Here is a 22,596-nt window from a genome sequence, read left to right as displayed (position 1 = left end):
GGTGGCGGAAGCGTCCCCTGAGCCCCCTGGGCAAAAGCCTAAAAACTAAAATTTTCCCCTGCCCAGAAATGGCCTAGCACCGTGGAACTAGCCCTTGAGGGCTGCAGTGCCCCGCCTGGCTCCTTCCCCTTATGCAACCTAGCGCCGCGGCGCAGTAGAACAGGGTCGCGGCGCCCCTTCACAAACCCATAAATCTGAGTTTCTCCCAACGTTTTCCCCGAGCCAAAACACTCCCAAATCAATACCAAAGCATACCTAAGTCTCAAATTCAATCCAAAACCCCATATAAACCATCTAACAACTCAGAAACATTAACAACAAGCCTAGACTCACAATCAAACCCATGATTCACAAATTGGTTTAAAACTTTATAAAACTTAAACCATAAACCAGAAACTTAAACAACAGCAGCTAATACATATCAGAGATGCATAAAACCCTTGCCTCAAGTAGAAATTCTTCCCTGAGCCTTCTCCAAATCCAACTCCAAGCAAATCCCTCTTATTCCCAAACTGAACCTAGCCAAGCTTCATCCCCAAGAATCCACCAAGCAGAAACACATATCAGCTCTTAACCTTAATATTTCCCAGCATAATTCATTCAAGATACTGATTAAAACTTACCTTTGAGCCTAGGTCAATCTCCCAATTCCCAGCCTTAAATCCCTTGAGCTCTAGCCTAAAATTCTTCAAAATCAGTCACCTTAGAGAGGGAGAGAGAGAGCATCGATTGAGAGAGGTAGAGAGAATGTGTTTCCTTTTTGTTCTTCTGTTTTCTTTTGTTAAATGATTCTAGAGTCCCAGCCCCCAAATTGAGCATATCCATCTGCCTAAAATGACCTCAATACCCCTTAAGCTAGCTTAAGTCCTCAAATCTTTCCAAGGGCAATTTAGTCTTTTGACACACCCCGCTAAATCCTCAAGTGTACCTAAAAATCCCCATTTAATCCCGACATATCTAAACTATTGCTATTGCTAACCGCTACTCAATAATTCCCAATCACTTATTAATATTCCCAAAATACACCTAGGCTCCTCCCGAGCCGGGTATTTTGACCCCGTTGTGACTTTCTAGCTTAACCGCTCCCTAGGACCGTCTCAGAACGTGCATCACAAATATATCACCATTATATCACATTTATGCCCTCAACGGGCTAAAATTACAAATATGCCCCTGACAACCAAATGGGCCCACATGCATATTTAATCACCTAAACATGCATTCTAACCACATATTCATTAAATTCACATATATTATCACAATATAAAAATTATTGCCCTCCAGGCACACTAATCAAAGCCCCAAGCCTTATTAGCAAATTTGGGTCGCTATAGGTAGGATGACTCGAGGAATTAATGGGAATCAGGATAAATGACCATTATGCCCTTATGGGCAAGAAGGTCGAGTTTATTAGAGGGGTATTTCTGTCTTTTGGGGTTAAGAATGTACTTAGGCCCTTTAGAACTCATCAGAAATCACTAGGAATCACTAAGGAACCTCTCAGCACTCTCTCTCCCTCTCACTAACTTTTACTCTCTCTCTCCCTCTCTTGACTTTGAAGCTTTGAAGTGCTGAAAGAAAGTCTGCACCTTAGAGCTTGGGAAAATTTGAAGAATTAAGGCTAGGGTAGACAAAGAACAGCTGGGAGAAATCTAGCTATTAACAGAGGTAAGGTTCCAAGTCTCAACTAGCTGAATTCTACTGAATTGTTGTTAGAACTTAGAGCTTGCATGAAAATGGATTCCAAGACTGGTTTTGGATGTTTGATGAGTGTAAGGAATTGCATATAGGTTGGTTATGATGTTTAGGCTATAAGGATGAGAATTCTAGGCCTAAATCCAAGTTTGGCTAATGATTAGGGTGTGAATTTGGGGCTTAGGATCAAGGAAAAACACAGAGATAGGGTTGATTTTCTGGGTTTTGGGGCTCAGGCTGTGCCCTTGTTCTTCAAGCGCCGCGGCCCGTGTGCTCGAGGAGGCTGGAAAGCCTCTATTTTGCCTAGGCACGTCGCGGCGCAAGGTATAGCGCGTCGCGACCCGTGTCCTTCAACAGAGAGGCATTTTGGCTCTGACTTGAGCGCACCGTGGCCCTTAAGGGGATGGGCCGTGGCTCTAATGCAAGTAATGGCTGTTTGTGGATTTTTAGCTCGGGAACTCAAATGTTAAGGCTCGAGAAGGATTTTACTACCCGGTTTAGTACAATTTGAGGTCTCGGAGGCTAGTATTTGTTTCCAAAACATTTAATTGGATTATAATTTGATAGTCATCCATTATTGCTTGTGACTTGGATTACCGTTAAGGCTCAGGACTGAGGATCGTGCTCAAGACCGCTCTTTATCCATCGCTTGGGACTCGAGGTAAGAAAACTACACCCATGTGGTTATGAACGAGACTGAGATTCCCTATAATTGAACGTATGTGTGTTCTGTAACTTATATGACTATTATGTGTAATGAAAATGTATAGCCTAAGGGAGCCAGGGCTAATGATAAGCATGATGAACGCAGCTCGACCTAAGCAAGCCTGGATCAACTAAATAACAAAAGAGCTCAGCCTAAGGGCGCCGACATCTAAATATTTTTACTATAGATTGGGTTATATGCTTGAAAGTATACGTTTATCGTTGTCTAGTTTAATACTTGTATTATGTTGCTATTGAACTGATTGATCTGAGGTTTTCTATGTATGCTCTATTATTACCTATGTTCGTTGAATTTATTTTTCTTACTGGGCCTTGGCTCACGGGTGCTACGTGGTGTAGGTAAAGGCAACGGAAAACTGGACCAACCATGATTTGGAGAGATCTGGGGGTGGAGTGTACATCAACAGCTGCTCGACCACCCCGACCGAGGGAATTACAGGAACTAAAGCTCTAAACTATATTTTACCTTTTAGACTGGCTATTGTTGTATTAACTTTTGAGAGTCGTTTCTGCCTTGTAAATCTTATTTTTGGGATCCCATGTATCAAACTCTTATTTTAATGAAAATCAGTCATTTTATAATCAAAATCTGTTAACCCTAACATGTCAGATGACTTTAGAAACACATTTTAGTTCAAATGACCTGATTAGCAGGTCTTGCACTATTTTAAACACACAGTGTAACGATCCTGGTTACCCAAAGCGTTACAATCATGGATGGCTGAGAACATGAATTACAATAATGGAATCCATACTTTTCTAACAGATCGAATATTGGTTCCCTTAAGGGTTGATTTTGGAACTGAATAGTTATTGAGCTCAAATCTATAATTAGATTATAGATTAATTATTCGCTAGTAAATTGATGGTACTTAAGGATCAAGAGGAAATTAGAAGGGTAAAACGGTAATTACTACCAGCTCTAATTAACGAACCAATAATGGAGGACAGAACTACATATAGTGATTATATCAATGGACTACTAGAGAAAGTTCTGTAAATATAATTTTATACATACTTAGAGTGCAATTCCATATTTATAGTGGAGTAATCATGGAATTAATAAATAAGATTATTAGATTAAAGAGTTTAATTAATAATCTGGTTTATTGGAGCTTCGTATTATAGATCCATGGTCCCTAGATCACCTCTATCCTACACTATCAAGGGTAAGGATGTCAAAAAAAATATTTGTAAAGAGAAATGACTAAATAGCAAGGGAATTAATTTTCCAGGGCAATGAAATACTTATGTGATAATTAAGGGTAATTTATTCATTGTGAATTAATTTATTATTTAACTATATAGTTTTTATTTTAAAAACTATAGGTTAAAATTAATATTAATCTTGTTTAAATTAATATAAAGAGAGAGAATAATAAATATCTTATTTATAATATGATATTTATTTATTTAATTTAAAACTGATATTTTAAGAAAAAGTTAATTTTGAATTAACTGATATTTATGTTGGATGAATATAATGTCATAAAGATTGATTAAACAAACAAATGAGAAAATCAGGGAAACCTGATATAGGCTTGTGTGACACACACTGTATTGTACTGTGTGCAACACCTATACCATGGATTTAATCTCTGGGATTTGAATTTTGAATTTCAAATATTTTTGTTTAATAAGTTATTTAATTATTCCTTTTAAATATGATTTAAATAAATAATTAAATGTAAATATCTAATCAGTTTTAAATTTTAATTAAATAAAGATTATTTAATTAGATTAAATATCTTTATAAATCTGATAGTACATGACTTTTAGAATAATGCTTCATTATTATTTTGAGAAATAAAAATATAGACTCTCTCTCTCTCTCTCTCTCTCTAAAAAGCGATAATTTTCTCTAAACCTGAAAATTATTCTAAACCTTCTCTCTGTCAAAACTCTCTAGATCTCATGTGTTGAGTACATCTAGGGAGTCACATAAATCAACATTTTGAATCTTACTTACCCATACATGTCCTTGTGTGTTTGAGGATTTGTCAGGAAGATCATGGTGTGAGATCTTAGAACACTGGATAGGAAGATTGTTGATTTATACAAAAAGACTCAAGGACACTTGATAGGCTGGTATACTGGTACAAGAGGTAATCCCTTATCTATTTGTATATGATTTAATATGTATATATGTGTTTGATCTTGGCTGGTATTAATATTTTTAAAATGGGTCCATATATTCTGCTGCATACCTTTGATTTGGTTATTTAATACCAACAATTGGTACTTGAGCAATCTAAACATATATATATAAATTAAATACTGTGTGTGTTTCTTGCATTTGTTATAAGTATGTTGATATGTATATTGAATAGATGGATATATTTTTTGAATGTATGGTTGAATGATGGATCGTTAATTATATGGTGCTATTGGGATAGGAATTTTATTGTTTTTCTAGATATTGTGTAAGCCAAAAATGGCATAGGATTTTTGTAAATTTATTTTGAGAAATATGTATTTTAAAAATCTGTACACAAAGATGAGAAGGAACCCAAGCCATGCACCCAAGAGGCACACGGCCCAAGCCTCCTGCAGCCACACGCCAAACGTAGCCCCCAGACTCGCGGCTCCCTACGTGCACACCGCGCCCCTGCGTCTAGCCTCGCGGCTCCTTGCTTGCAGCTCCACGACTCACTGCGTGCAAACCGCGCCCCTGCGCGCTGCCCCACAGCTCCCTGCGCGCACCCCGCTCTCCTGCGTGCGCCATGCACCCGCCTACCTCCCCGCCAGCAGCGCCCATGCACCAAGCCCCTAGCCAAGTCCTTGCACGCCAGTAAGCCACCCAAGCCCATGGCTCCCCTTGTTCTGCCGGCCCTAGGGCAACATCATGGTGCCCAAAACCCTAATTCCTAAGTTGTTTTAAATATCTTTTAATTAATTTCAATTTAAAAGTTTAATTATCTTATTTTATTTTACTAGAAAACAAATATCTTTTAGTCAATTAAGATATTTTAATATCTCAAGTTTAAATAATTATTTGAATTTGATTCTTTAATTATATAAATTCAACTAAATTAAAAAGATGACAAAAATGTTTATTTAATTAAAAGTTAGTTTTAATTAAATAAATTAATTAGAAAGTTTGTTTCTAATTAATAAGTTGGGCAAAACAAAGTTCCTAAAGATTAGCAAGAAAGCCTAAAGGAGAGGAGGAGCATTCTTGGAGAGTCTTGAAAGCTACATAGGCTAAGATTGCAATTTTAATTCTAATTTTTCAAAGGGTTGCAAATCTTATAAATAATCATTAGTACTCAGTTTATCATTTATTTTATTTATTTAAATAAATGTTCATTGATGTTTGATTGATAACATGATCATGCATTAGTTAATTACATGTCATTCATGAAACCCTACACAGTTTCTCATTAATCATGCATCTTTTAGAAAAATGATTATCTAGGATTGTCATATTTGTTTATATGAATTTTTTTGGAGAAACTAATTGCATGTAAACTACTAAGTATTAAATTAGTTAAAACTTGGTAACTCACACCATAATAAAGGCAATAGATTTTAAAGGCCTTTAAGATAACCAACTTTATGTAAAAAGTGTTTTAGTAAAGTTAGATGAATGTAATGGGTAATTATCTAGATCACATTAATTATAGAAACAACCTCTTTTATAATTATGAAATTTGTAATTAATTACATTCATAGGGTTATTAATAAACTAGTAATTAATTTGGAATTAATTGATTAGTTTAATAAAACACATTTAATCTAAAATCGTAAGTGGGAGAAGGTGAACATCTCAATGTGACCTATGGTCTCCATTATTAGTACAACACCGTGAGATATGAATAGGGCCTTGAGGCGACTTTGTTTCCATCCCCCTAAGGAAGGTTCCTAGACATATTAATACCAAGGTTGGCTTCTTACGAAGATAGGAAGAAGTGATGTATTTTAGGCTTGACCGACCCTAAGGCGGCACTCTCTATGTTAAGTCATGAATTCTAAAATAATGGGTTACACTTACAAAGATGTAATTAAGATTTTGCGGTGGATAATTGCATATTGACCAAACTAGTGGTACTTTATATTTAAAAGAGAAAATAAAGAGTTATTTTAAGTTTTAAATTATAAAGATAAGATTGTCTTATATGCTATATGAATTTAACTTGACCGATGCTAAGGCGGCACTTTATTTGTTGGGTAGTTTTATCGTGGAAAGGTAATGTTAATTTATGTGTTTTAATTGTTGCATTCATGCATCATGTTTACTTTCCAAAACATTGATATTTTTCAAATGATAATATTATTGTATTTTATTTCAGTTAAAATGTCTCAAAAAAATTGCAATGTAGTTCTTTAACTTAATGATGAAAATATAGTATTTTGGAGACATGATATGGATATATTATTGTTAAGAGAGAATTTGATGGAGGCTCTTAAAACACCCCCGATCAATGAACCATCAATAGATGCTTCAGTGATTGATTATTTTGAGTACGCCAAGTGGTTAAGAATAAATCATATCGCTAGGAATTATTTACTCCAATCAGTGAATATAGAGACCAAAATACTCTATAAAGCCTTAAATATGAATATGATATATGGGAGGCCATCCATACTATGTATGGATACATATATGATAAGTGGTTTTATGAGAATGAAATTCTATCACCCAAGTGTGTAATAATCGCTGAATTTATGAATAATAAGAAAGGTAATTATGATTTATTTGTTCTTATAACTAAGTGGAAAGAGATTTTTCATTCTGAGCTCTTAACGCAGGGTCCACTAACGATGTTTATTATTCTATATATATGGATGAATCTAACAGTTCAAGAAGGTTGCTGATGAAGATCATGAAGTGGAAAAGAGGAAAAGCGTCTAGTTCAAGAAAGCGTTGAAGAAAGTCCATTTATTTAAAAATTCTTTAGTTTTATTAAAAGAAAACTTTATTGTTCTTTGAACAATGTTTAGTTCTTTTTAGTTAATTTTATTGCATGTAATGACGTTAGAATATTTTATTTATAATTTGATTATTCTTAATTTTTTCTTTTGACATGCAATTGAATATTTGGACTTTATCGCTTTCATTAAAATGAACAAAAGACAAAAAGTTTCAAATGAGGATGACACATATCTTTGGCATCTTAGACATGGTCATATAGGTCTCGATAGGATAAACCGGTTAACAAAAGATGGACCTTTGAGAGAACTAAGATTTGGAACTCTTCCAGTTTGTGAATCTTGTCTAGAAGGAAAAATGATCCAAAGTCATTTCTCAGCGAAATGCAATAGAGCCAAAGAACCTTTGGAGCTTGTACATAGCAATGTCTGTGGTCCAATCAATGTACTAGCAAGAGGTGGGTATGAGTATTTTGTCACTTTTATTGATGATTACTCAAGATATGGTCATACTTACCAAACGCTTAGGAAATCTGAAACCTTTGGTAAGTTTCAAGAATTCAAAGTTGAGGCTGAGAAGCAGTTAGGTAAGACTCTAAAGACACTTTGATCTGATCGAGGTGGAGAATATTTGGATTTATAATAAAAAAGTTCTTGTTGAAGCATGGTATTCAATCCAAACTCACAACATCAGGAGCGCCACAGCAAAATGGTGTTTCTAAAAGAAGAAACAGGACCTTGTTGGACATGGTCAGGTCTATGTTAAGCTACTCTTCACTTCCTCTCTCATTCTGGGGATATGCACTCTAAACAGCGACGTACATTTTGAATGTAGTCCCATTTAAGACCATTAGCGAAACTCCACTAGAACTATGGAATGGAAACAAACCTAGTTTGCACCATTTTTGCATTTGGGGTTGTCCTTCTCATGCTCTTAGACCTAAATAAGGGAAACTTGAATCAAGGTTGAAAGTGTGCATTTTTGTTGGCTATGCTCCAGAAACAAGAGGTGGTTATTTCTATAGTCCCAAGGATCAAAAGGTATTTGTTTCCACAAATGTGACCTTCCTTGAACATGACTATATGAATAACTATAAACCTCAAAGCAAGGTAGTCACACCTGATAAGATTCCATCACACTTGTCTTCACCATTAAATGATTAATGACAAACAGAGGAAACCATGATTCCTGAAAAAGAAACCCTGCTGCAACATCGTTGTGGGAGGATTGTGAGACAACATGATCGCTACAAACATGATGCACATGTCCTTGTTTCTGATACAGACAATGACGATCCATTAACCTTTAAAGAGGCAATGGATGATCATGAAAAGGAGAAATGGCAAGAATCCATGAACCAAGAAATGGAATTGGTGTATTCCATTTTTGTTTGGGATCTTGTGGATCCACTTGAAGATGTCAGGCCCATAGGGTGTAAGTGGATATACAAGAAGAAAAGTGGTGTAGATGGGAAAGTAGAGACTTTCAAAGCGAGGCTTGTAACCAAAGGTTACACTCAGAGAGAAGGTATTGATTATGAAGAAATATTTTCTCCTGTGGCCATGCTCAAATCCATTTGTATCCTCTTATCCATAGAAGCTGCCAATGATTATGAGATATGGAAAATGGATGTCAAGACAACATTTTTGAATGACTATCTTGATGAAAGTATCTATATGGTACAAATGGGAAGATCAAAAGGTGTGCAAGTTGCTAAAATCCATTTATGGATTAAATCAAGCATCTAGATCTTGGAATATCAATTTTGATGAAACAATTAAAACATATGGCTTCGAACAGAATGTTGACAGAGCATGTGTGTATAAATACATCAAAGGAAAAGTTATGGTTTTCTTAGTTCTTTACGTTGATGACATTTTGCTCACTGGGAACAATGTAGAGACATTGTCAAACATGAAGAAGTGGTTAGCCAAAAAGTTCCAAATGAAAGATTTGGGCGAGGCGAGCTATGTTCTGGGCCTCCAAATCCTAAGGGATATGAAGAACAAGATCTTGACACTTTCTTAGGCTAATTATATAGATTAGGTGCTTGAAAGATTCTTTATGGAGAATTCCAAGAAAGGCCAGTTACCGACTATACATGGAATTTCTCTCTCCAAGGAACAATGTCTTAAGACACCTCGGGAGGAAGAGGATATGAGAAAGTACCCCTATGCTTCAGCAGTTGGGAGTCTGATGTATACTATGTTGCGTACTAGGCCTGACATATGTTATGCAGTTGGGATTGTAAGTCGTTATCAATCAAATCCTGGTTTGGAACACTGGATTGCAGTAAAGTACATTCTCAAGTATCTTAGGAGAACGAGAGACTATATGTTGGTATATTTAGGGGGTGAGCTAAACCCTACTCGATACACTGATTCTGATTTCCAATCAGAAAAAGACAGTCAAAAAATTGACATCTAGGTCAATGTTCACTCTTGGTAGAGGAGCTGTTGTCTGGAGAAGCATTAAACAATCCAACATAGTTTATTCAACTGTGGAAGTCGAATACATAGCCGCTTGTGAAGCAACTAAGGAGGCGGTTTGGTTGAGGAAGTTCTACACTGATCTAGAAGTTGTTCCATACATGGATAAGCCACTAATCCTGTACTGTGACAACAGTGGAGCAGTTGCTAAATCCAAAGAACCGAGAAGCCTCAAGAGAGGGAAGCATATAGAAAGAAAACACCATATGGGAATAAAGATTGTACACCGAGGTGATGTGAATGTTATGAAGATATAGTCGAAATAGAACCTGGTTGACCCGTTTACCAAGACACTTCCTGCAAAGTCGTTCATGTGTCACGTGCGCAACATGGGATTAAGGGAGATGCCTCACTTACTTTGAGGGAAAGTGGGGGATTGTTAGGATTAATTCCCTAAAAGCATGTAAAGACATTTTATTGGTTTTAAATAAAATTACAATGTTATTATATTTGAATGTTATAATTATTGTTTGAATTAATTACAGAATAATATCAAGAAAATTCCCTATTCATTCATGAGAATTAAGATCTTGTATTAGTACGAGAGAATTAAGATCGTATATAATGAATAAAATAGTCAGTAACATATTAAAGTAAGCAATCTTTAATGAATGGTTGCTAGTATGGTTTACTAAGCATACGAGATGCAAGTAATCTAGATTCGAATTACTAATGTGGATAGAAATCATAGTAAAGGTGTGGTATATAATAGAGATTTTATATGACAGGACCAATGAAAATTAATTTTCTTTATAAACTTGTCGTTTGACGTAAAGATTTAATTCTTATCATAATAGATGATCATTTGTAGATTAGTATGAATCATGAGTATTCATGAACTCTTATTTATGTTTATTGGATCTTTTGATTCATTCGTTAAGGTCTATTAGAATAATGAGGCTAATGACTTTTGTTTTGGAGATTCAATATCATGGATGACTTGGAACATGAATTACAATAATGGAATCCATACTTTCCTAACAGGTCGAATATTGGTTCCCTTAAGGGTTGATTCTAGAACTGAATAGTTATTGAGCTCAAATCAATAATTAGATTATAGATTAATTATTTTCTAGTGAATTAATGGTACTTAAGGATCAAGAGGTAATTAGAAGGGTAAAACAGTAGTGTTGCACCCTAAAATTAGCACGAGTTCAATTACTCAACTTGGGTACAACTGGCAGATGAATATGTAGAAAAATAGCCAAGTAGAATATCTGGCTAACAGTGATGTGAACAGCTCGAGTTTGGGGGCCCTGACAACACGATACACATATTATTATCAGACTGCCTCTCAGGATAACAATTTAGTTCAAGACTTATAATGAGCAGATCCAACTTTGGGAGCTCTGAGCTTACTACGAGCTAAGATTTAGATAGTCTTTGAACACGAGCTCGGGTGAGATATTTAGCTCAGGGATACCTGGACAGAACGTATACTGAAGGATCCCAAGAGATTCGAAGGCTCTTTATATGCTCATTAATGCCCAGGTTGTATTGCATATCTATCATTTACTATCCGAGATAACAAGAGTATATTCTATTTTGTTATCAAATCATATCCCAATGTAAATGGGAATAATCTGTATTAAATTTATATCTTATTTAATCATGTGGTTACCCAAACCTGACCAGGAAATTCCCCTATAAATTCCAGGGATAACGGACAAGGAAGGAGAGGGCCATTTTTGTATTACTAAAACTCTACAAAAATTGAGAGAGAAAAGAAATAACATTGTCTTGTGGACTAGGTGGATTTTATCCACTGCACCACCTATAAGCTATGTGTGATCGAGAGGGTTCTTTTATTACTTCACTACGGTTTATAATTTAGTACTAATCTACCTATTTGATTTCTTAATCTACTGTTGGCAGAAAACCGCATCAACTATTTGGTGCTTTCATTGAGAGGAAACTAGTGCTTCGCAAGTTTCATTCGACATTCATCATGGTGCTCACTCGATCGATGCATGACAATGAGATAGAACAGCTTGGTGGGCAGGATGTCTATCATACCATTATTCTCGCTGAAAGGGGCCCAAAGCAACTGGTGGGTCAGGACGACGCCGGGAGTTCAGCATCACTCCCACCAAACCCTAATGTGAGATATTTGACTGTTGTCGAGATGGAAAATGCCCAATTAAGAAGCTATCTCACTAGGGAAAACAGGAAAATCGAGGAGGTCTTGGCTTGATTACCCCCTCTTGCAACTGACATTAATGTCAGAAAGAGGCAAAGTGGGTCTCATAAGTCCTAGAGGAATAACCGGTCTAATCCTAGTCGTTCCCACAGAAATGCAACTCTGAGCGATGTGCCTTCAGAGTGAAACCACCAGAATGCTCAGTCCACTAGTCGTCACAGGGATCATCAACAACATGTCAGTCGGTCGGTCAAGACTGTGACCCCCAGCTTCGTGCCTTCTTCGCAGATTCCCAGGAGTGCCCACAAAAACCCACCAGGGCGAGCTGGGACATGTTCACGAAAGCAAAATGCTCCAGTGAATCCTCCTGTGCCAAGATCAGAACCCCAGGCACAGAGAACTTGGGACATTGAAGTAGAGCTGAGGCGGGCTAATTTAGTTCGTCCTGATGGAACGAGGACAGCCTCACCAATAAGGCATCTGTCGTCACTGGCTAGACATCCTACACCACCTCTCCCACAACAAGATGCTTTAGCTTGTGGGAACAGTAGGATAAATCATCCCCCGTTGGGAGATACTTATGCCCCATGGGCACGTGTTGAGAATCCAGGTCCTCGATCTCAACCGCTGGTTGTAAGCTTTGTAAATGGAAGTTACTAGATGGGGATCCAGCATGGAGGCAGGTCTGGAAGTGACCTAAGGAATCATCTGAGCTCAACACATAGTCAGCGGTATGATCCACAGCCCGATCTACGCAATCATTTGAACTCACAAATAAGGTATCCCGCTTGAAATGAGGATGTTAGTTATACTCGACATGAAGGAGGTCTGTCTATCATACGCGACAATGGTAATGTCCCACCTAACCAAGCTTGGACTTGGAGGGACAACAACCCATCAAATGCATACAATAGGATGGGAGCTGCTAAACAACCCCCAGCTAACCTAGAGACCAAGGACCTAACCCTTGAGCGACTGGCCTTGGTGGAGGAACAGATGAAGAGGCTCTTATTTGGAAAGGGGTCAGATGATTGCGACTCATATGAAGAGCTTGAACCTTTTGCTCCAAACATTGCCACAGCTATGTATCCTATTGGCTTTAGGATGTCGAACATGCCGACATTTGATGGAAATACAGATCCATCTGATCACCTCGGGATGTTCAACACAATGATGATGGCCCACAATGTTGGGCTCAATCTAAGGTGTATCTTGTTCCCCGCGACTTTGGTCGGACCGGCAAGACAATGTCTTAAACAATACAAGAAGCATTCGATAAGCTCGTGGAAGAAATTCTCTTCCAAATTTAAGAGAACATTCCGAGCTTCACAGGCAGCTCGTGTAGAGGCCGACTATTGGCCAACGTAAAACATCAACCTGGTGAATCACTGAAGGCATACCTGAGTAGAATCACCAATGTTGTAGCAAGAGCTAGGGATGTTGATGATAGCTCAAAGCTTATGGCGATGAGGATAGGATTCCTCATGGGAGGCGACCTGTGGCAAGAACTCCAACAAAAAGGAGTTAAAAGTGTAGATGAATTCTTGGCCCGAGCCCAGGAGTGGATAAACCTAGAAGAGGTACGATCTGCTATCGCAGGAATCATCCAGGCCCCTATCCAACCCATTGGAGCAGTGGCAGATGTTGCAGCTACGACTCAACCTGTTACCCAAAATAACCAAGCGCGAAGCAACAAGAGGAAGGGGAATGGTGAGGGCGACCAGAACAGCACAAAGAATAACAAGTCTACGGAGAAATTCAAGCCCATTTATGCCACCTACACCAACCTAACAGACACCCAGGAACATATCTTCCTGGAAAATTCTAATCGCCTCCCGTGGAAGAAGCCAAAGCCTTTAAGGCATCAAAGGGTGAAGAGATACCCCTTAAAGTTTTTCGATTCCACAATATCGATCATAACACAAATGATTGTAGACAGTTGAAGGATGATATTGAGACTCTCATTTGGGCTGGTACATTAGCCCAGTACATCTGAAATCAGGTAGCTCCCAATCAACTTGTCGGGCGTAATCCTCAACCAGCTCAGGAAGCCCCGACAGGTCAACTTGGAGCTCAGATGAATCAGGTCAATGTAGAGTCCCAGAATGTTTACTTAGCTAGTTAGATGATAGTAGTAGTAGCAGTAGCAGTAGCAGCAGCAGTAGCAGTAGCAGTAGCAGTAATAGTAGTAGTAGTAGTAGAAGTAGCAGCAGCAGCAGCAGCAACAGCAGAAGCAGAAGAAGCAATAGCAGTAGCAGCAGTAGTTGTAGCAGTAGTAGTAGCAGTAACAGCAGCAGCAGCAGCAGCAGTAGTAGTAGTACTAGTAGAAGTAGTAGTAGTAGTTATTAGTTGGTAGTATGTTAGTTACCGTGGATTTTGGTTCAAGTCGGGACTTAGTTGGAAACTCATAGCAATAGCTATGGATTTTATAAGTTTAACCTATAGTTTTAGAATATTAATTATAACATAAGGTTTGATTAATATTGTTGGTCCTAGATATATTATTTATTATAACCTAAGGTTTAGATATAGCCATTAAGAGCATGACACTTGTCATAATCATGATTATTAAGGAATTAAGTATTTTGATGAATAGTTTTAATAAAAGAAAGATATATAAGCTCTAGAACCTTCCAGCAACTGTTAGGATCGTATTATGACTCAGTCAAAGTTGTTTATCCAATTTAAATTATGCTGAAAAAGTGCAAATACGTGTTTAATATATCTACGTATGCCGATATATCGCAGCATAGGGGCCGATATATCGCCTACGGAAGATACAGAAAACACGTCGACTTTGTACGAACGATCGAACAAGCCTCGGGAATACTGGGGGAGGCAATATATCAGCTCCATGGGTATAGTTTTGGAAGTTTGACTTTTTTAAAATTTTAAAATACCCTTAACCACTTAGACCCGCCTTTGAACAATTTTGACCGAGTTATGGGCGTCAGATGAACGAAAATTCAAATCTTTTTCATTTTATAATCATTTATTTATTCAAATTAAAAGGGGTTAGTTTCACTCCTTGAACTCTATAAATAGGACCTAGTGCTTAGCCATTTTCTTCATTCTTCAAGCATTTGATTAGAGCCTCCAAGGTGCTAGTGTTACTATAGAGAGATACACTTGGGTTTTGGGTTAAAGCTTTATTATTCTAAGATTTTATAAATACTTGGGAAGTGAGAAATAGTGTGATTTTGGTATTGGGGTTTAGACTAATTCAGAACGTCATTCAAGGTATTCCTATTTCTTAAGTTTAGTTCTATATAATTCTTTAGTTTCTTTTATTCAAATCCTAACTCTTGTTATTGATTCTTGATTAGGTATTTAAGTTCTTGAAACTTAAGGTCCTTCTTGGTAAGTTTCTTTTGATGGTTTAGTTCTTATATTCATCTTTATTCTTAAAGATTCTCACCCTTTTCTACTATTGGTTTATAGGAGTTTCTAAATCTCGTTCTTGTTTCCAAAGATCCCGGCTTTTGGTAAGGAAAATAGGATAGATTTTATATGCTTATGTGTTATGATATGTTTGTGTTATAATATTTTTATGTAATGATATGTTATGTTATGATATATATGAATATGTCTTGTAGTCCTTGGGGCTTATAGTTGCTTAGCTAGCAAACCTTAATGCTTTTATGTCGCTTGAGGCTTATAGTTGCTTAGCTAGCAAACCCCAATGTTTTTATGTTGCTTGGAGCTTATAGTTGCTTAGATAGCAAACCCCAAGATTACCATGATCATGGGTTAGAGTTGTGATATATGTTTTATCGTGTGTGGTTATGATATAGTCTTATGCTTTTGATTTATGATGTATGTTGTTAGTAGATTTTCCTTGCTGGGCATTAGACTCACTCCTTTATTTTTAGTGTGATGCAGGAAAGTGATTATGGAGGCGAAAGGATTCTTGGTTGCTTGGCTTGTGTGTTAAGGATGAATGGACTGAGTGAACTGCATGTCGATCGAGGATGACGTTTATTTAGTCTTTTGAATTATGTTTCTTTTATAATTCCGTATTTCGTTTTTGAATAATCAATTTAAAGTTATGTTTTATGTTTTACAAACAATGGGTACCCATGCCATATTACATTTTAATTTTATAATTTTATGCTATTGATACAATAATTATTTTAGAGTTTTAATAAAGTTATGATTATTTCTTATGTTTTCTCCAAAAGTAGTAGCCAAGTCTAGTAGTTTTTAATGGTCCAAGGTCTTAGAAATAGTTGGGCCATTACTGTTGGTATCAGAGCAACGGTCCATTTGCATAAAGTTCCCCTTGATACACACGCTCAAGCTCCGAATCGAACCGCCAAGGTAAGTGTTTATGTTATAGTTATTATGTTTATGTGTTTAACCTTATGTTTTTCAGTTAAGAATGGATGGAGCCTTAACCTATGAGGATATCCGAGCCATTAAGGCCTTGAAAAGAATTAGAGAGCCAAGAAATACAGTAGGAGTGCTAGAAAGAACCACTCGAAGATTACTCTTATTCCACAGGGAGATAGGTCACCTCCAAACAACTAAAAAAATCACGATGAGAGCAACAGAGCAATATGTTTTAGTGATTAGACTTTTTAAAGATTATCCTACTGTAATTGCAGCTCTAGAAGAAATATGGGAGACTATAGATGATGAAGATGAATTACTAGTAGCTATGAGATATTATTTTCTCATACTTAGGTTCACCTCTAAGATGGAATTCCAATTCACAAATGAGCAAAAACATAGAATCTTTACAAATCTTCCTAGAGGAAATTTTGAGGCTCAAGATAATGATGATTATGAGGAGATAGATGGTGATATGTTAGATGAAGGGTCAGATGTAGAAGATCCTAATTTTAAGATTAAATTAGTTTCTTTATTTGTTTTATTTATTATCTTTGCATTTATGATTGTACTTAGTGAAAACCTTTTTCCAAATAAATATCATTGTTATTTTTTTTGACATGTATGAGTTTGAATTTTTTTACAATCATAATAAATAATGACCAAGTTCGATGAGGGTGGATACAAATCAATGGACCAAGTTCTATATTGAAAGATAGGGGGCCATAGTAGTGGGAACGATTTTACTAATCCCAGCCCTCCCTCAATATGGTTAACTTTGGAACAACGACGAGTTTCGAGCCTGAGAATTAAGTCATATAGGATGATTATAAACAAATTTAGAAAATAATAAAGATGTCTTATTTTTCTAACTATAGAAACACCCTAATGATAAAGAAGGCATATATCATTTTTTTCATAAGAAATCATAATTAATAGGTCCGGGTTATGTTTGCTTAGATTAAGTTTTGCCTTAAAGCCTATTAGGGTAAGTTCTAGCATGTTTTTCTCAACTATTAGAACGTTGTTGAAGATGTCGCTAAGAAGGTCTTCACGCACCAATGTCAATGCCACCAGCATCGCTCCTGAGACTAATGAAGCCCCTCCAGTTCACAGAAGGGGAGGTGTGCTACCACTGCTACTGCTAACCGAAGTGCACCACCGCTGCCGGTTGACAACACTACAAAAATTGTCAGACTTTGACAACAAGTGGATGAATTGCTGCAGCACAGCGACAGCAGGCTCAGCCGCAGCCACAGACTCAAACTCAGCCTCCGCCTCTGCCGCAACCACAGCCTCAGTAAATGGCTCAAGCACCCCATCAAGTAGGTCCTTATGGGGGATGGCCAATGGCAAACTATGCACCCTACCCAGCTCAGTATGTGGAGCCAATCTATGAGCGGTTTCATAAACAACACGCTCCAAACTTTGAAGGGACAACCGACCCCTTCGAGGCAGAAGAATGGCTCAGAGATGTAAAGCCAATCCTAGCGCACATGAATCTCGACAACGCAGACCGCATATCCTGCGTTTCGTCTCTACTTAAGAAAGATGCTAGAATATGGTGGGACTTAGTTCAGCAGACTCACGATGTCGCCACCATGACATGGACCAAATTTGTGGAGCTGTTCCACAAAAAGTACTACAACTCGGCAGTCATTGCTACAAGGGTCGAGGAGTTCGCTAGTCTGAAGCAGGGCAACTTAATAGTAGCAGAGTATGATCGGCAGTTCGACTGATTAGCTAAGTTTGCACTAGAGTTGGTTCCAACAGACTTTTTGAGGGTTACCAAGTTCGTTAGAGGACTTAGACCAAAGATTGAGCTAGGGGTTAAACTAGCAAACCCAGGAAATAATACTTATGTCGATGTTATAGAAACAGCAATAGAAGTAGAAAGGCTTCAGGAAAATGCTAGTAAGGAGGAAGCTAGTAAGCCTGAGCCTGAACAACAGAGTCAACCTCAAAATGGTCGGAACAACAACCACAACAACCATCAGTCCAGCAAAAATAGTAATGGTTAGAAGATATGGCATCCTGACAACAAGCAGTCTGACAATGATACAAGAGCACGGACAAACAATGGAGGCAATAAGTCGGGTTATGTAGAATACCCGCAATGTGCTAAGTGCCAAAAGAAACATCCTGGTGAGTGTTGTGCCAACACCAAGGGATGCTACAATTGTGGTCAAGAAGGTCACCGAAAGAAATAATGTCCCCAGCTCAAGCCAGAGGAAAAAAGGGACAACAAAATGGTTCCTGGTAGAGTCTTTGCCTTAACCCAGGGAGAAGCTGACGCTAGCAATAAAGTGGTCACAGGTCAGATTTCTATCCTCAATAAAGTATGTTTAGTATTATTTAATTTGGGAGTCACTCACTCGTATATCTCGTTAGGAATGATAGAGAAATTAGACAAACCTTGTGAAAGATTTAAAACTAGGTTTGTAACAGAATTGCCTTCGGGCAAAGTAGTCCTATCATCACAGATAGTGCGAGGCGTACCGATCAAAATTGAGGACGTAGAACTAGAAGGAGACCTGATAGAACTAGAGATCAAAGACTTCGATGTGATACTGGGAATGGATTGACTAGCAAGGCATGGCGCAACCATCGACTGCAGACGCAAGAAAGTGATATTCGAGACTCCTGATGGTCAGAGACTATGCTTTATGGGAAAAGTTTCAGGACTACACACACCACTTATTTCATCTCTCAAAGCTCAGAGGATGATGGAAAAAGGATGTCAAGCATTCTTAGCCAGCATCACAAATGTGGTAGGACACACCACTAAAGTTTGGAGATGTCTGCATTATAAAGGAATTCCCAGAAGTATTTCCTGATGACTTACCAGGGCTGCCACCTACTCGGGAATTCGACTTCACAATCGAACTAGTACCGGGCACCGAGCCTATCTCCAAGGCACCATACCAGATGGCACCTACCAAACTCAAGGAGTTAAAGACGCAGCTACAAGAACTCTTAGACTTTGGTTTCATTAGACCGAGCCATTCGCCATGGGAGCACCGGTTCTATTTGTGAAGAAGAAGGACAGAAGTATACAGATGTGTATAGATTACCGCGAGCTGAATAAGGTAATGATTAAGAATAAGTACCCGCTACCCCGGATTGACGACTTGTTTGATTAACTCAGAGGAGCAACTGTGTTTTCAAAGATCGATCTACGGTCCGGGTATCATTAGCTCAAGGTACGGGAAGAGGATATTCCCAAGACGGATTTTAGAACTCGTTATGGACATTACGAGTTTCTAGTTATGTCGTTTTCTCTTACCAACGCTCCGGCTGCATTTATGGATTTAATGAATTGGGTCTTCAAGGATTATTTGGACAAATTCATCATAGTATTCATTGACGATATTCTGGTGTATTCAAAGGACAAAACTGAGCACGAGGAACATTTAAGGATGACCTTGTTATGACTGAAGGAGCATCAACTTTACACCAAGTTCAAGAAGTGCAAATTTTGGCTTTCACAAGTAGCGTTCCTCGGGCACATAGTATCCAAGGAAGGAGTTGCAGTAGACCCATCTAAGGTAGAGGCTGTGAAGGATTGACCAAGAACTAAAACTGCGTCAGAGGTAAGAAGTTTTCTGGGACTAGCAGGTTATTATTGGAGGTTTGTAGAGGGATTTTCTAAGATAGCCACTCCACTCACCAACCTGACCTGGAAACAACAAAGGTTCAGCTGGACGGATAAGTGTGAAGAGAGATTCCAGTTGCTTAAGGATAAGTTATGCTCAGCACCAGTACTTTGTGTACCAACACCCAACAACAAGTTTGTAGTCTACTGTGATGCATCGAACCAAGGTTTGGGTTGTGTGCTGATGCAGAATGACAAGGTAATAGCCTACGCCTCAAGACAGCTAAAGGAATACAAGAAACGCTATCCAACGCACGATATGGAGTTGGCAGCGGTGGTCTTTGCCTTGAAAATCTGGCGCCATTATCTTTATGGAGAACGGTGTGAGATTTATACAGACCACAAAAGCTTAAAGTATTTCTTCACACAAAAGGATCTTAACATGAAGCAGCGCAGGTGGTTAGAACTAGTAAAGGATTATGACTGTGAAATCATATACCACCCAGGAAAGGCAAACGTAGTTGTTATGCGCTAAGTAGGAAAAATTATGGAAGTCTAACAGCGTTAGCTGGCATAGAAAAGCCGCTACAGCAGGAGCTGATCAATGCCGGAATAGAAATAGTCATTGGTAAACTGGCTAACTTGTCCATCCAGTCAAGTCTGTTAGAAGATATACGGATCGGACAAGGGCATGATGACACATTAGTAGCACATATGAATGCTGTTAAAAAGGAAAGGCCACAGATTTCTCAATATCAGGACAAGGGTTATTGAGATATAAGGATAGGGTATGCGTGTCGAATGATCAAAGGATTAAGATGAAGATTTTAGAAGAAGCACGCAATACCCCATACTCAGTTCACCCAGGGTCGACCAAGATGACTCACGACATTAAGGCAATATATTGGTGGCCAGGAATGAAGAAAGATATAGCGGAATATGTGTCTAAATGTTTAGTATGCCAGCAAGTGAAAGCAGAACATCAGCGGACTGCGGGCTTAATGCAACCAATTAGCATTCCAAAATGGAAATGGGACGACAATGCCACGAACAAATAAGTAGCGCGACTCAGCTTGGGTAGTATAGACTAACCAAGTCAGCTCATTTCCTGCCTGTTAAGACTACGTATACAGCAGATTAGTACGCAGACATTTATGTTCAAGAAATAGTATGACTGCATGGAATCCCTAAGACTATAGTGTCTGATAGAGGATCGATGTTTACATCGAGATTTTGGGGAAGCTTGCAGCAAGCCATGGGTACCAAGTTAAGTCTTAGTACGGCATTTCATCCTCAGACAAACGGTCAGTCCGAGCGTACCATACAAATTTTAGAAGATATGTTGCGCGCTTATGTACTTGATTTCGAAGGATCATGGAGTAAGTATTTTCCATTGATGGAATTCTCCTACAACAGCTACCAGTCAACAATCGGGATGGCACCCTACGAGCTAATTTACGGAAGAAGGTGTCGATCACCGTTACATTGGGACGAGGTAGGAGAAAGGCAACTTCTTGGACCCAAAGCTGTTAGAGAAGCTCAGGATGCAGTAGCACTGATTAGAAAGCGTATGCTCGCTACTCAAAGCCGTCAGAAAAGTTATGTGGATGTCAAGCGGCATGATGTGGAATTCAAAGTCGGAGATCAAGCCTTCTTAAAGATATCTCCTATGAAAGGTGTGAAGTAGTTTGGGAAGAAGGGCAAGCTTAGTCCCCAATTTATAGGTCCTTTTGAGATATTGGAAAAAGTGGGAGCAGTTGCATATAGATTAGCCCTACCGCCAGCTCTAGCAGATAGCCACAATGTGTTCCACATCTCGATGCTGCGTAGATATGTGTCAGACCCATTTCATGTCCTCAAGTATGATACGATAGCACTTCAGAAAGACTTGAGTTACGAGGAACGACCGGTTAGCATCCTAGATAGAGGGATGAACGAATTACGGTCTAAGAGTATACCGATAGTCAAAGTCCTATAAAGTAATAGTTCTGAACAGGAGGCAATGTGGGAGTTGGAGGAGGACATGTTAGCCTGGTATTCGAAATTGTTTGGTAAGTAAATTTCGGGGACGAAATTCTTTGTAGTAGGGGAGAATTGTAGAGTCCCAGATTGTTCACTTAGTAGTAGTAGTAGTAGTGGTGGTGGTGGTGGTGGTAGTAGTAGTATTAGTAGTAGTGGTAGTAGTAGTGGTAGTGGTAGTGGTGGTGGTGGTGGTGGTGGTGGTGGTGGTGGTGGTAGTAGTAGTAGTAGTAGTAGTAGTATGTTAGTTACCATGGATTTTGGTTCAAGTCGGGACTTAGTAGGAAACTCATAGCAACAGTTATGGATTTTATAAGTTTAACCTATAGTTTAAGAATATTAATTATAACATAAGGTTGATTAATATTGCTGGTACTAGATATATTATTTATTATAACCTAAGGTTTAGATAGAGCCATTAAGAGAATGACACTTGTCATAATTATGATAATTAAGGAATTAAGTATTTGATGAATAGTTTTAATAAAAGAAAGATCTAGAAGCTCTAGAACCTTCCAGCAACAGTTAAGATCGTATTATGACTCACTCAAAGTTGTTTATCCAATTCAAATTATGCTGAAAAAGTGCAAATACGTGTTTAATATATCTACATATGCCGATATATCGCAGCATAGGGGTCGATATATCGCCTACGAAAGATACGGAAAACACGTCGACTTTGCATGAACGATCGAACAAGCCTCGGGAATATTGGGGGAGGCGATAT

Source organism: Humulus lupulus, chromosome 2, assembly GCF_963169125.1.
Source record: "Humulus lupulus chromosome 2, drHumLupu1.1, whole genome shotgun sequence".
Taxonomy (NCBI): domain Eukaryota; kingdom Viridiplantae; phylum Streptophyta; class Magnoliopsida; order Rosales; family Cannabaceae; genus Humulus; species Humulus lupulus.
This window is presented reverse-complemented; position numbering follows the sequence as displayed.